This window comes from Tamandua tetradactyla, chromosome 6 (assembly GCF_023851605.1).
Source record: "Tamandua tetradactyla isolate mTamTet1 chromosome 6, mTamTet1.pri, whole genome shotgun sequence".
In the NCBI taxonomy this organism is placed as follows: domain Eukaryota; kingdom Metazoa; phylum Chordata; class Mammalia; order Pilosa; family Myrmecophagidae; genus Tamandua; species Tamandua tetradactyla.
In genome coordinates this window covers 179,647,150-179,660,182 of record NC_135332.1, presented here as the reverse complement: position 1 = coordinate 179,660,182, position 13,033 = coordinate 179,647,150, and the positions used below count along the sequence as shown (strand labels likewise).

The following is a 13,033-nucleotide window of genomic DNA, read 5'->3' as shown; positions in this document are numbered from 1 at the left end:
AAGGTGGACAACAGATGTCATAGTTTCCCAGCTACTAAAATAAATACAATACAATGGGTTGGCATAAACAAAGGGAATTTATTGGCTCATAGTTTTGAAACCCAGATAAGTTTATGTCAGCAAGGTAATGCTTTCTTCTTAGAAAAGAAGAAAGACTGGTATTCTGGGGTTGGCTGCTGGCAGCCCTTGTGTTCTTGGCTTTTCTGTCACATAGCAGTGTCTTCTCTCTCTTCTGGATTCCACTACCTTCTAGCTTCTTCTCTTCAAAGTCTCCAGTCTTACAAGTCTCAACCTCATTCAGTTGGGCCACACTTAAATAAAAATAACATCTGTAAAAGCTCTTATTTAAAACGGGTTCATACCAACAGGAATGGATTAGGATTAAGGACATGTTTTCCTTTGGGGTATATAATTCAACCTACCATACCAGGCCTTATTTACTTACTTTGTACCTCCTGCACCAAATAGCTGTTTCCTGAATAATGTAAGATTAAATGAAGAAGGGATGAATCAAGTACAGATTCTACCACCAATAAAAAGTCTAGCAAGGGAAGTAATGATAGCACAAAATTATCAGAAATCCTAAATATAGTGCTATATGTGGTAAAAGGTGCTAAGAGAAACCTAAACTAGTAGCCAAGACTAGAGAGTTGCTACTACTAGGGATTGAAGTGGTCAGGTATGGCTTCATGGAGGAAATGGATGAACTAAACCTTGAATGATAGCTGGAGACTGAACCAACTGCAAAGCAGGGAGCTTGCAAGGATTAAAGGTAACATAAGCAAAACACTAAACCCAAAGAGAGAGTTAAATAAATAACAACTGATAATAATAACAATAATAATAATAATTGTCTTCATTTCTTTTTTATTTTTACTTTCCTGACACTTAAGTCTCTGGCTGTATGATTTTAAAAGTGGTATGTCTTACCAACTATGAGGTCATTATATTTAACAGCTTTTGCAAAGACAGCCATGGAAGGTATTTAACTCCTGGTTTCTTCAGCTTTGGGCTTAGCATTCCTAGAACTTAGCTGGACTGTAAAAATCATGGCTTTTCCTCGTATTTGGCCTTTTATGGCCAGGAGTCAGTCAGCTCAGATTTTTTCACCCACCAGGACCACCCAAGAGAGGCAAGCTTGCTTCCTTTCAACCAAATGCACTTACTTCCAAAAGAGGACAGCAAGACACACTTTTGAATTTTCATCTTGATCTTTGATTAAGAAAAAGTCATGCAGGTTGTTTAGGTTTGCTAAAGCTTCTGGAATGCAATATACCAGAAATGGGTTGACTTTTTCAATGGAAATGTATTAGGTTACAAATTTACAGTTCTAATGCCATGAAAATGTCCAAATTAAGGCAAAGAAGAAGATACCCTCTCAGAGGAAAGGCTGCTGGCATTCAGGGTTCCTCTGTCACATGGGAAGGTGCATGATATCTGCTGGTCCTTCTCTCCAAAATGTCTTCTGAGCTTCTGCAGGTGTTCTTTTTTTTCAGCTGCTATCTCACCTGTCTTTTATTCCCTCATAAAGGACTCCAGGAAGGGGATCAAGACCCTCCTTGAATGGGTTGGGTCACATTTCCATGGAAAAAAATCTAACCAAAAGGTCCAACCCACAATGGGTTAGATTAAAAGAACATAGGCTTTTCTGGGGTTACATAACAGATTCAAAACAGCACAGAGCTCTTTTATTCTTTAAGTAAGATACATAATAGGCATTCCATCTATTTTTAAAATGGCATGGACTTTTTCAGCCCAAAAATTAAAACTATTGTTTTAATTTCCTAGGATGCTCAAGACAGACACCATGAAATGAGTTGGATTAAACAATGGAGCTTTATTAGTTAACAGTTCTCAGGCCAAGAAAATATTTAAGGCATCATCAAGGCAATAGTTTCTTCCCAAAGATGAGTGGCCAGTAATCCTTGGCTCCTCTACCACCTGGCAAGGCATATGGCAGTATCTGCTTGTCTCTCCCTTCTCTTCTGGGTTTCACTGATTTTAGCTTCTTACTTCTGTGGCATTCTGCCCTGCTTGCTTCCATGTAGAAAGGACTCCAGTAATGTAATTAAGACCCATTCAATTAAGACCCAACCTGAATGAGGTGGGTCTCACCTAAACTGAAGCAGACTCATTAAAAGGTCTTACTTATAATGGGTTTATGCTCACAGGAAATGGATTAAACTTTAAGAACACGTTTTCTGGGGTTCATAATTACAACTATTAGCAAAGTACATGTATCATTCTTGGTTCTATAATCAGTTGTAGTTAATATGAAGGAATTCTCTTCCTATAAATTCTCCTGGATCCAGTTTTTCCTTCCTAAAATCCACTGACACCACTACAATCTTATGGAAGCACAGATCTCCTCATGGCACTCCACTGCTTCAAACTTCGCAATGACATTCCATCCCTTTCTACAAAGGTTTTCAAACTGGGCTCCACCAAATTCAAGGATTCCTCAGTCAATCTATGAATGGCTCTGTCAAGGGGGCAGGATGGAGGGGAAGCAGAGATATGGAATCGCTAGATGGGAGGTTCCCAGTTTCAAAGCCAGTGGCCTACTGTAAACCATTCTTCTAAAATGAAGAAGAAATTAAAACATTCCCAGGTGTGGTAGACTGAATTATGTACCCCAGCAAGAATGTATTCTTAATCTTTAATCTACATTCTAGTGGATGAGAAATTATTTGTAAATAGTATCTTGAAATATGTTAAGGTGAGTCAGGGTGTAGACTTCCTTGTGAATAGGGTCTTCTGAGATCGTGTTTAGGTATGAGCCAACTGAATCAGAATGAGCCTTAACTCGTATTGCTGAAGCATTATAGGGAGAAAGCAGCAGGGAGGACCCTGAAGCTAAAGTCAGTGGAAACTGGAAGAGCAGACACAAGGAGACAGAGACCCCCATGTGACAGGAGGAAGAGATGCAAATCAAGGAACCCAAAGAACTACAGCAAGCCATCACCACAATGTTATACACTGGAGAAGAAAGCAAGACTTGACAATGGCTTGACTTTTTATTTTTTCTAGTCTCAAACCTGTGAGACAATAAATTCTGCTGTTGAGCCAAAACAAGTTTTGGTATTTGTGACAGTAGCACTGGCAAACTAAGATGGAATCTGTCACTAGAAGATCTTAGCGATAAGAAACACTAAAGGAAGTCCTTCGGGCTGAACCAAGAGGACACTAGACAAAAGCTAGAATCCAGACTAAGAAATAAAAAGCAAAAAAAAGGTAACTTCATAGGTAAAAATAAAATGCATAATATATTTGTGCTTCTAATTCTCTTGTTCTCCAATCTAATTTAAAAGAAAACTGCATAAATCAATAGTTACAAAACTGTGTTGATAAACTTATAATTGTACAAAGATGTAATTTTTATGGTCAAAGCACAAATGCAGGAGAGAATGGAGTTACATTGACACACAATTTTTATACAGTATTGAAATTCAGCTGGTGTTAATCTGAACTAGATTGTTTTAAACTAAGATGTTAATTTCAATCTTCATAGAAACTGCAAAGAAAATAATGCATAAAATATTATAAAAGAAACTAAAAGTAAGTTTAGCTGGCATTATATTTGTCTTTGTGTTTCTGTCATTTCATTCAACATACAGTCCTTAAAGTTCATTTGCCTAGTTGCATGCATCGCAACTTCATTCCTTCTCATGGCCGCTCAGTAGTCCATTATAAGTACACATCACAGTTTCCCCTTCCTTCCCTCAGTCTTCGTACACTTAAGCCACCTACATCCATTGTGAATTGTGAACAATGCCACCATAAACACCAGTGTGCAAATATCCATTCATGTTCCCACACTCAGTTCCTTCAGGTATATACCAAGCAATGGGGTAGCAAGATCATATGTCAAACCTATGCCAAGCCTCCTACGGAAACACCACACTACACGCCACAGAGGTTGCACCTCTCAGCTTCCCTACCAACAGTGAACAGTGAATAGGTACATCTCTTTCTCCACATTTTCTCTAGCACTTATTTCTCTCTGTTCATTTTTAAATGGTTTTATTCACACATCATACATTCCAACCTAACTAAATAGACATGCCTTCACCCCATAATCTATATGAAGACATTGCATTTTCCTCTTCTCCCACAAAGAATTTTATTCCCCTCTCCCCCCACCCCCACTTGTTGACATTTAGTTTTCACATAATGCCTTTGTTCCATTCAGTGGAAATACATTACAATGTTACTGTTGACTACAGACCCAAGCTTGCATTGATTGTACATTTTCCTGCATACCATCCATTTTCAGCACCTTGCAATGCTGATATTCATTTATTCTGCCTCATGCAAAAACATTTTCATATTTCTACATTTAATCACCATCATTGTCCAATCCAGGCTCAATAAAGTTGCACTGTCTCAGTCTTTATCCTCTATCTTTCCTTCTGGTTTCTTCTCCTACAGACAGCATAATGATGGGCCCTGTTTTTAAATCCATTCTGCCAATCCTATGTCCTTTGATTGGGGAGTTTAATTGATTAACATTTAATGTTATTACTGTAAAGGCAGTACTTTCTTTTACCATATTGTCTTTTGGATTTATACGTCATATCTAATTATTTTTTTCTTTTTACCTTTACTGAAAGTCTTCATTTTTACACTCTTCTCCAGATCTCTCTATCCTGTCTTTTCTTATCTGCCTGTAGTTCTCCCTTTAGTATTTCTTGTAAAGCTGGTCTCTTAGTCACAAATTCTCTCAGTGATGGTTTGTTTGAAAATATTTTAATCTCCCCCTCATTTTTAAAGGACAATTTTGTTTGTACAGAATTCTTAGTTGTCAGCAAAAGCAATGCTAAGGGGGAAAATTATTGCCTTAAATGCTTATATTAAAAAAGAAGAGTGAGCAAAAATCAAGGAATTAACTCTTCTCTTGGAAGACCTAGAGAATGAACAGCAATCTAACCACAAAGCAAACAAAAGGAGAGAAATAACAAATATTAGAGCAGGAATAAATGAAATTTAGAACATGAAGACAAACAAGAAAATCAACAAAACTAGAAGTTGGTTCTTTGAGAAAATCAATAAAATCAATGGACCCTTAACAAGATTGAAAAAAGAAGAAGAGGAAAAGAGAGGGTGCAAATAAATAAAATCAGAAAAGGAAGAGGACAAATAACCACTGACCTCACAGAAATAAAGGAGGCAAGGAGAGGATACTATGAGCAACTATATGCTAATAAACTAGACAATGTAGATGAAATGGACAATTTCCTAGAAAGGCATAAACAACCAACATTGACTTGAGAAGAAGCAGACGACCTCAACAAACCAACCACAAGTAAAAGAATTAAATCAGTCATCAAGAAGTACCCAAAAAAGAAAGGTCCTGGACCAGATTGCTTCACAAGTGAATTCTACCAAGCATTCAAGAAAGAATTAGTATCAATCCTGATCAAACGCTTCAAAAAACTGAAGAGTATGGAAAGCTACCTAACTCATTCTATGAAGTCATTCTATGAAGCCAATTAGGGTATTCACCCTAATACCAAAGCCAGAAAAAGATACTACAAGAAAAGAAAATTACAGCCAATCTCTTTAATGAATATAGATGCAAAAACCCTCAACTAAATACCTATAAATCAAGTCTGGCAGCACATTAAAAGAATTATCAAGTATGACTTATTCCAGGTATGCAAAGATGATTCAACATAAGACAATCAATTAATGTAACATACCATAACAACAAATCAAAGCAGAAAAAACAGATGATCATCTCAACTGATGGAGAAAAGGCATTTGACAAAATTCCACATCCTTTCTTAATGAAAACACTTCAAAGAATAGGAATAGAAGGGAACTTCCTCAACATGATAAGGAAATATATGAAAAACAGCCTACATTGTCCTCAATGGGAAAGACTGAAAGGTTTCCCTCTAACATCAGAAACAAGACGAGGATGCCCACTGTCACCATTGTTATTCAACATTGTGTTGGAAGTTCTAGCCAGAGGAATAAGACAAGATAAAGAAATAAAGGCATCCAAATTGGAAAGGAAGAAATAAAATTCTCATAGTTTGCAGACTACATGATACCATATGTAGAAAATCCCAAAAAATCTACACCAAAGTTACCAGAGCTAACAAATGAGTACAGCAGAAGTGGCAGGGTACAAGATCAGTTCCCCAAAATGAATAGTGTTTATATACACTAGCAATGAGCAATCTGAGGAGGAAATCAAGAAAAAAATTCCACTTAAAATAACAACCAAAAGAATCAAATATTGAGGAATAAATTTAACTAAGGATACAAAAGACCTATACCCAGAAAACTATAAGAAATTGTTAAAAGACATCATGGAAGACCTAAATAAATGAAAGGGCATATCATGTTCATGGATTGAAAGATAAACATAGGTAATATGTCAATTCTACCCAAACTGATTTATAGATTCAGTGTAATACCAATTAAAATCCCAACAACTTAATTTGCAGAAATAGGAAAACCAATAACCATAGGCTGCCCTACGATCCTGTATATACCTGCTCAGGATATACCTGCAGGTACTGAGAGTGGGAACATGAATGGACATTTGCACACTGGTGTTTATGGAGGCAGTATTTGGGATTCACAATAGATAGAGGTGGCCTATGGCTACAACGACTGAGGAATGGAAGGGAGAACCATGGGGAATACATACAATGGTCTACTGAGCAGCCACAAGAAAGAATGATGTTGTGATGCATGCAACTAGGTCAATGAAACTTAAGAACTGTATGTTAAATTAAATGTCAGGAACAAAAAAGACAAATATTATCATGTCTCACTCATATGGACTAACTATAATATAAAAACTCAGTGAACTGAAGTCCAAAGCATAGGTTATCAGGCTGGGGCCTATTGTAAAGGGCCCGAGATTATAAGCGCTTACAGAAGTCATATATATTCAGGAGTTGTAATTGTTATTTCTAAATTCTGAGATATTGAGAGAAGTTTATTTGGTGCAAAATGTGTATTTTGAATAGCACATTACCTAATTTAATTTGCATGGTTAGTTTAGTTGAACTCCAAAAGTACATAGAGTCTCGAATAGGGCATGAGATTTTATTGCTTTGTCCATGTTAGTGGGATGCCTCAATATATTCCAGAGTAATTTGGGCAGTGAATAAAAAAGTTTTCACAAAGTTCCTTTGGGGAACTGAAGAGAAAGGAGGATATATTCAACGTCACCATTTGGAAAATTTCTCATATTCTCACTAAGCAGTGGGGACAACCAAATCAAGGCCAAGCCCTCAATCTTGGAGTTCATACCCATGTTAGCTACTTAGCTGCCAGAATGCGATATACAGAACTTACTAAGGAATTTAGTAAGTTACAAGTGTACAGTTCTAAGGAAGGGAAAGTATCCACATTAAGGCACCAACAAGAGCTTATCTTCACTCAAGAAAGGCTAATGGGTCTGGAACAGCTCTGTCATCTGGGAAGTCACGTGGCTGGCATCTACTGGTCCCTTGCTCCTGGGCTCTGTTGCTTTCAGTCTCTGTCACTGTGGAAGTTCCTGACTTTGCTTCTCTGGGGCTGGCTTTCATCTCTTGCCTCCCTTGGCTCTTCCAGGTTCTGACTTGCTTAACATCTCATGGGAAGGCAGAGAGCAATGTCTACTGGACTCCAGCCTCTACCAGCATCCATGTCTCTATTCTCTCTGTAGGTTCTGAAGTTTCTGTTGGCTCTCTCTGTGTCAGCTCTGTCCTTTATGTCATTTCCCCAAAATGTTGCCCCTTTTCTAGTAATCTAATCAAGACCCTCATGGAATGGGTGGAGTCACATCTTAAATCTAATTAAAAGATAACACCCACAATTGTGCACGCAACATCTCCACGGAGATAATCTAATCAAAAGTTTCCAACCTACAGTATTGAATCAGGATTGAAAGAAACAGCTGCTCCCAAAGACTGGATTAGGATTAAACATGGCTTTTCTGGGGTACATAATACTTTTAAACCAGCACAGCCCCTATGAAACTTATTCCTACAAAGGATAGACTAAGCCTACTTAAAATTAGGCCTAAATGTCACCCCCAGAGAACCTCTTTAGTTGCTCAGATGTGGCCTCTCTCCCTAATCCAATTTAACAGGTGAGCTCACTGCCCTCCTCCCTACATGAGACATGACTCCCAGGGGTGAAACTCTCCCTGGCAACATGGGACAGAATTCCAGGATGATCTGAGACTTGGCAACATGGGATTGAGAAAGCCTTCTTGACTAAAAAGGGGAAGAGAGAAAATAAAGTTTCAGTAGCTGAGAGATTTCAAACAGAGTCAAGAGGTTATCTCAGAGGTTATTTTTGCGCAATATATAGACATCCCTTTTTAGTTTATGGTGTACTGGAGGGAAATACCTGAAACTGTTGAGCTGTGTTCAGTAGCCTTGATTCTTGAAGATAATTGTATAACTATATAACTTTTACAATGTGACTGCAGGAGTGTGAAAATCTTGAGTCTGATGCTCCTTTTTTATCCAGGGTATGGACAGGTGAGTAAAAAATTATGGATAAAGAATAAATGAATAATAGGGAGGAGTAAGGGGTAAAATAAATTGGGAAGGAGAGGGCAGGAGAGCTCTCAGGGCCCGCCTCGGCCACTACTGCTGCCTGGGAATGATCTGGGTGGCAGGAGGTGGCCCGGGCTAGTGGCCCTGAGTCACCTCTACAACGCTGGCTCTGAGTCGTCTCCCTCTCTGCTCTCAGGAAGGATGAGAATGAGCACTGTTGATGTCAGAAAAACACTTTTGGGAGATGGCCTCTAAATACTGGCTGAATTTTTTAATCTTTCTCTGTGGATCAGCAATAGGATTTTTTTAATGTCCTCAGCTATTTAGTATTTTATTGGAAGAACAAAGTGATACCCAGCCTAGTATTCTTCATAATGATCCTCATGCTAGACATTCAGATGATAATGGACAGAATCATCTAGAAGGACAGATGAACTTCAATGCAGATGTCAGTCAACATAAAGATGAGAACAAAGACATCGCTGAAAAACTCTATCAGAAGGTTAAAATTCTTTGCTGGGTTATGACAGGACCTCAAAATTTATAGAAAAAGGCCAAACACATCAAAGCTACATGGGCCCAACATTGTAATAAAGTTTTGTATATGAGTTCAGAAGAAAATAAAGACTTCCCTACTGTGGGATTAAACACCAAAGAAGGAAGAGACCAACTATACTGGAAAACAATTAAAGCTTTTTTAATATGTTTATGACCATTATTTAGAAGATGCTGACTGGTTTATGAAAGCAGATGATGATACATACTTCATACTAGACAATTTGAAATGGCTTCTTTCACAATATGACCCTGAAAAAACCATTTACTTTGGGAGAAGATTTAAGTCCTATGTAAAGAAGGGCTACACGAGTGGAGGAGCAGGATATGTATTGAGCAAGGAAGCCTTGAAGAGATTTGTTGATGCATTTAAAATGGACAAATTTACACATAGTTCTTCCATCAAAGACTTAGCACTGGGCAGATGCATGGAAATTATAAACATAGAAGCAGGAGACTCCAAAGATACCACTGGAAAAGAAACTTTTCATCCTTTTGTACCAGAACACCACTTAATAAAGGGTTACCTACCCAAAAATTTTTGGTACTGGAATTATAACTATTATCTTCCTGTAGAGGGTCCCGGATGCTGTTCTGATCTTGCAATTTCTTTTCATTATGATGACCCTCTAACTATGTATGAGTTATTATACCTCATTTATCATCTTCACCCATATGATTATTTATACAGACATCAACCTGCCTTACCTGAGGATATACTAAAGGAAGTAAATGAAATATACAAAAATGATGATCCAAAAGTAAAATTAGGAAACCACTGAGAGGAAAACAAGAATGAACAGAGGTAAAATGTCACATTGCACTGAAGAGGGACTTCTGCATTTCTGATACAGAATACTGGAATCCCAGTGTGGAATTCTTTCTAAATGAACATTCCATATTAGAAATCTTTCAGATGAATAACTGTAAACTGAAGCTTTAATGAGCTGTGAAGTCTATTAAAATGTGTTTTTGATATAGTAATATATATATATATATATATATATATATATATATGAAGAATATATGTTTTTAAAATGGTAGTCAGGTAGAAGGACTAGAAAAGAGATTTTGTTGCCAGTTCCTGACCACGTGTTATTGTCACTAGGAAACTAAAACAATGAAATTTGCTAAAACTACACTGCACTATGTTAGCAACACACACAATGTTAAAAAGATCTCCTTTAAAGAAAATTTTAGAAGAAAAAAAATAAAAATAAATTGGGAAGATGGAAATACTAGTGGTCAGATAAGAGGGAGAGGTAAGAGGTATTGATATGAGTTTTTTTTCTTTTTTCTTTTTATTTCTTTTTCTAGAGTGATGTAAATGTTCTAAAAAATGATCATGGTGATGAATATACAACTATGTGATGATATTGTGAGCCACTGGCTGTATACCATGTATGGACTATATGTGTATAAAGATTTGTCAATAAAAATGTTTTTGAAAAAAATTCTCTCATCGTACTTGACATTTGAAAATTTGACGAGTAAGTGGCTTGGAGTATGTCTAATTGGATCTATTCTGTTTGGGGTATGCTGTACTTCTTGGATCTGTAATTGCATGTCTTTCATAAGAGGTGGGAAATTTTTAGTGATTATTTCTTCCATTAATCTTTATCCTCCTTTTTCCTTCTCTTCTCCTGGGACACCCACTACACAAATATTTGTGTGCTTCATGTTGTCATTCAATTCCCTCAGACTGTGGCTCATATTTTTCCATTCTTTTACATATGTTTTCTTTTGTGTGTTAGATTTCAGATGTCCAATCCTCTAGTTCATTAATCCTTTCTTCTGCCTCTTCAAATCTATAAATCTATTGTTGAAGGTGTTCATTCATTTTCTCATCTCTTCTACTGTGCCTTTCACTCCCATAAGTTCTGTGATTTATTTTTTCAAACCTTCAAGCTCTTTTAGTTTGCCCATTGCCTTCTTTATATCCTCCCTCAACTCATTGATTTGATTTTTCATGAGATTTTTCATATCCGTTTGGACATCCTGAATTAGTTGTTTCAACTTCTGCATCTCATTTGAAGTGTTGCTTTGTTCCTTTGACTGAGCCATATCTTTGATTTTCCTAGTATGACTCATTTTTTGCTGGCATCTAGGCATTTGATTTCCTTAATTAGTTTATCATTGAGCTTGTTTTCACTCTTTTACCTAGGATTTTCTTGCTGAATGGCTTTGTTCTTTTTTCACATTCAATTCAACTTATTCTAGACTTCTAGCATAGATTCTGCTTAACTGATCAGAATGTTCGATTCCTGTTTTTCTGTTTCTTGTCCTGCCTATACAGAACATTTTTTAGGAGGGTCTCCTCAGATATGAAAGACCTAGTCAGATTTTCCAGGACCAGACAGGCCCACATCTCAAGAGGAAAGAGTAGCAAGCATCAGTTTTCCCCGAGGGTGAGACCCAGCAGGTTTTAAGACTTTCCTATGAAGCATCTAGACTCTGTGCTTTTCCTATCCTGCTCAGCATGTGGCACTTGTCCGCCTGTGGGTCCCACCAGCATAAAGTAATGTGGTTTAATTTCAGCAGACTCTCCTTGCCAGAGGCATGGTTGAGACAGAGGAGAGGTTGTGGTTTGGCATTAATTGCTTCAGTTTTCTCGTTCCTGGGGCCTGAATTACTTGAAGGAGAGATTTCACTTGAGCTGGGCCCCGCCCCCCCCCCCCCCCTTTTCTTGGGAAAGATATACTCTTTAGGGAATTAACCTCTTTCCCCAAAGTAACTAGTTACTTTGCCTCTCAGACAGATCTTAGTTCTGCCCTTGCCTGGGGCAATGCTGGAGCCTGAGAGAGAGTGCTTCCAGTTCTAACTAATGAGTTGTTGAAGAAGTAAAAAGAACGAAAATAGCCTTTTCAAAAGCGGGATGTCCCCTCCTTAGTTTTTCCAAACAGGAACTTGAGTTAGTATGTGGCTGAATGTATCTCCAGACTCTATGTGCCCCCTTTTCTTGGGGTCCAGTCGTTCTCCAGTATTTTGTGCTGTCCAATTCAAAAAGCCTCGCTTTGTTTTGTTTTTTCCATCAGCCCCAACCCCCCTCTGCCAGAGTGAAGACTCCTCTTTCCTTTACTGCTTATTCCAGGCTTATGTGTGTTGGTGCCTGTTTTCAGTAGTCAGAATTTGTTAATCAAATCAGTAATTGAAGCTTGATTGAACTCAGCCCTTGCTACTAGTAAAGTCTGTTTCCTTTCCCTTGAGGAACCAGCCTGCCGTGCCCTTGGGGGAGGTGCCCTGGCCTCCGAGACTTGGGGGACTTTCAGTTCTGTGTGGGGTCTCAGCCATACCACCCATTCCCCAGCAGTTATTCTGTACCGTTCCTGGCTATTTACTAGATGCTCTGGAGGATGAATTAAATTCCATACCTCACTATGACCCATCTTGCCCTACAAAAACACTGACTTTTAATGCTTTAAAAATATATTATTTGAATAACCATTTTATAATCTACTTTGGGGATTAGTATTTTTAGCTTGCAAAAAAATGTTTTCACATATTCACAGACAGGAAAGTCAAAATTCCTAGAAGTTAGCTGGCATCCCAGGGCATTTCGCCATTAAGTTACATAACTCAGACTTGTACTCAGGACTCAGGCTCCTTTATTTCATCACTGAAGAAAATATTAACTGAGCCAAGTGCAGTAATAAAATCTGGAGTTAGAGTGACAAGTAAGACCTGACCCTGACCTTGACCTGTAAGTTGCATGGGCTTGGCAGAGAAGACAGACATTTAAACAGAAATTTAATAATTAATAATAAAAACAAAAACAAAGCCATGATGCCAGTGAAGAGGTGGGGTAGCAAAAAGTCTTAGTTCCTTGCAAGAATAGGAATTGGAAGATTGGAAAAGACAATAACAGGAGGTTCTGTACCATTAATTATTAGTTGCCTATGATGCTACTGAAAAGCTTTGCCTGAACCTATGCTGTGACTGCAAAAAGGATAAATGAGGAGTTTTAA

The 13,033-nt window shown here is 37.8% G+C and overlaps 1 long non-coding RNA gene and 1 pseudogene across 2 annotated transcripts in view; both read left to right on the top strand.

The window, feature by feature from the left end:
• Positions 1–13,033, top strand: part of LOC143689090 (uncharacterized) — a 47,955-nt gene that overhangs the window by 5,994 nt on the left and 28,928 nt on the right. The window lies entirely within an intron of this gene.
• On the top strand, positions 8,734–9,850 carry LOC143685759 (glycoprotein-N-acetylgalactosamine 3-beta-galactosyltransferase 1 pseudogene; annotated as a pseudogene).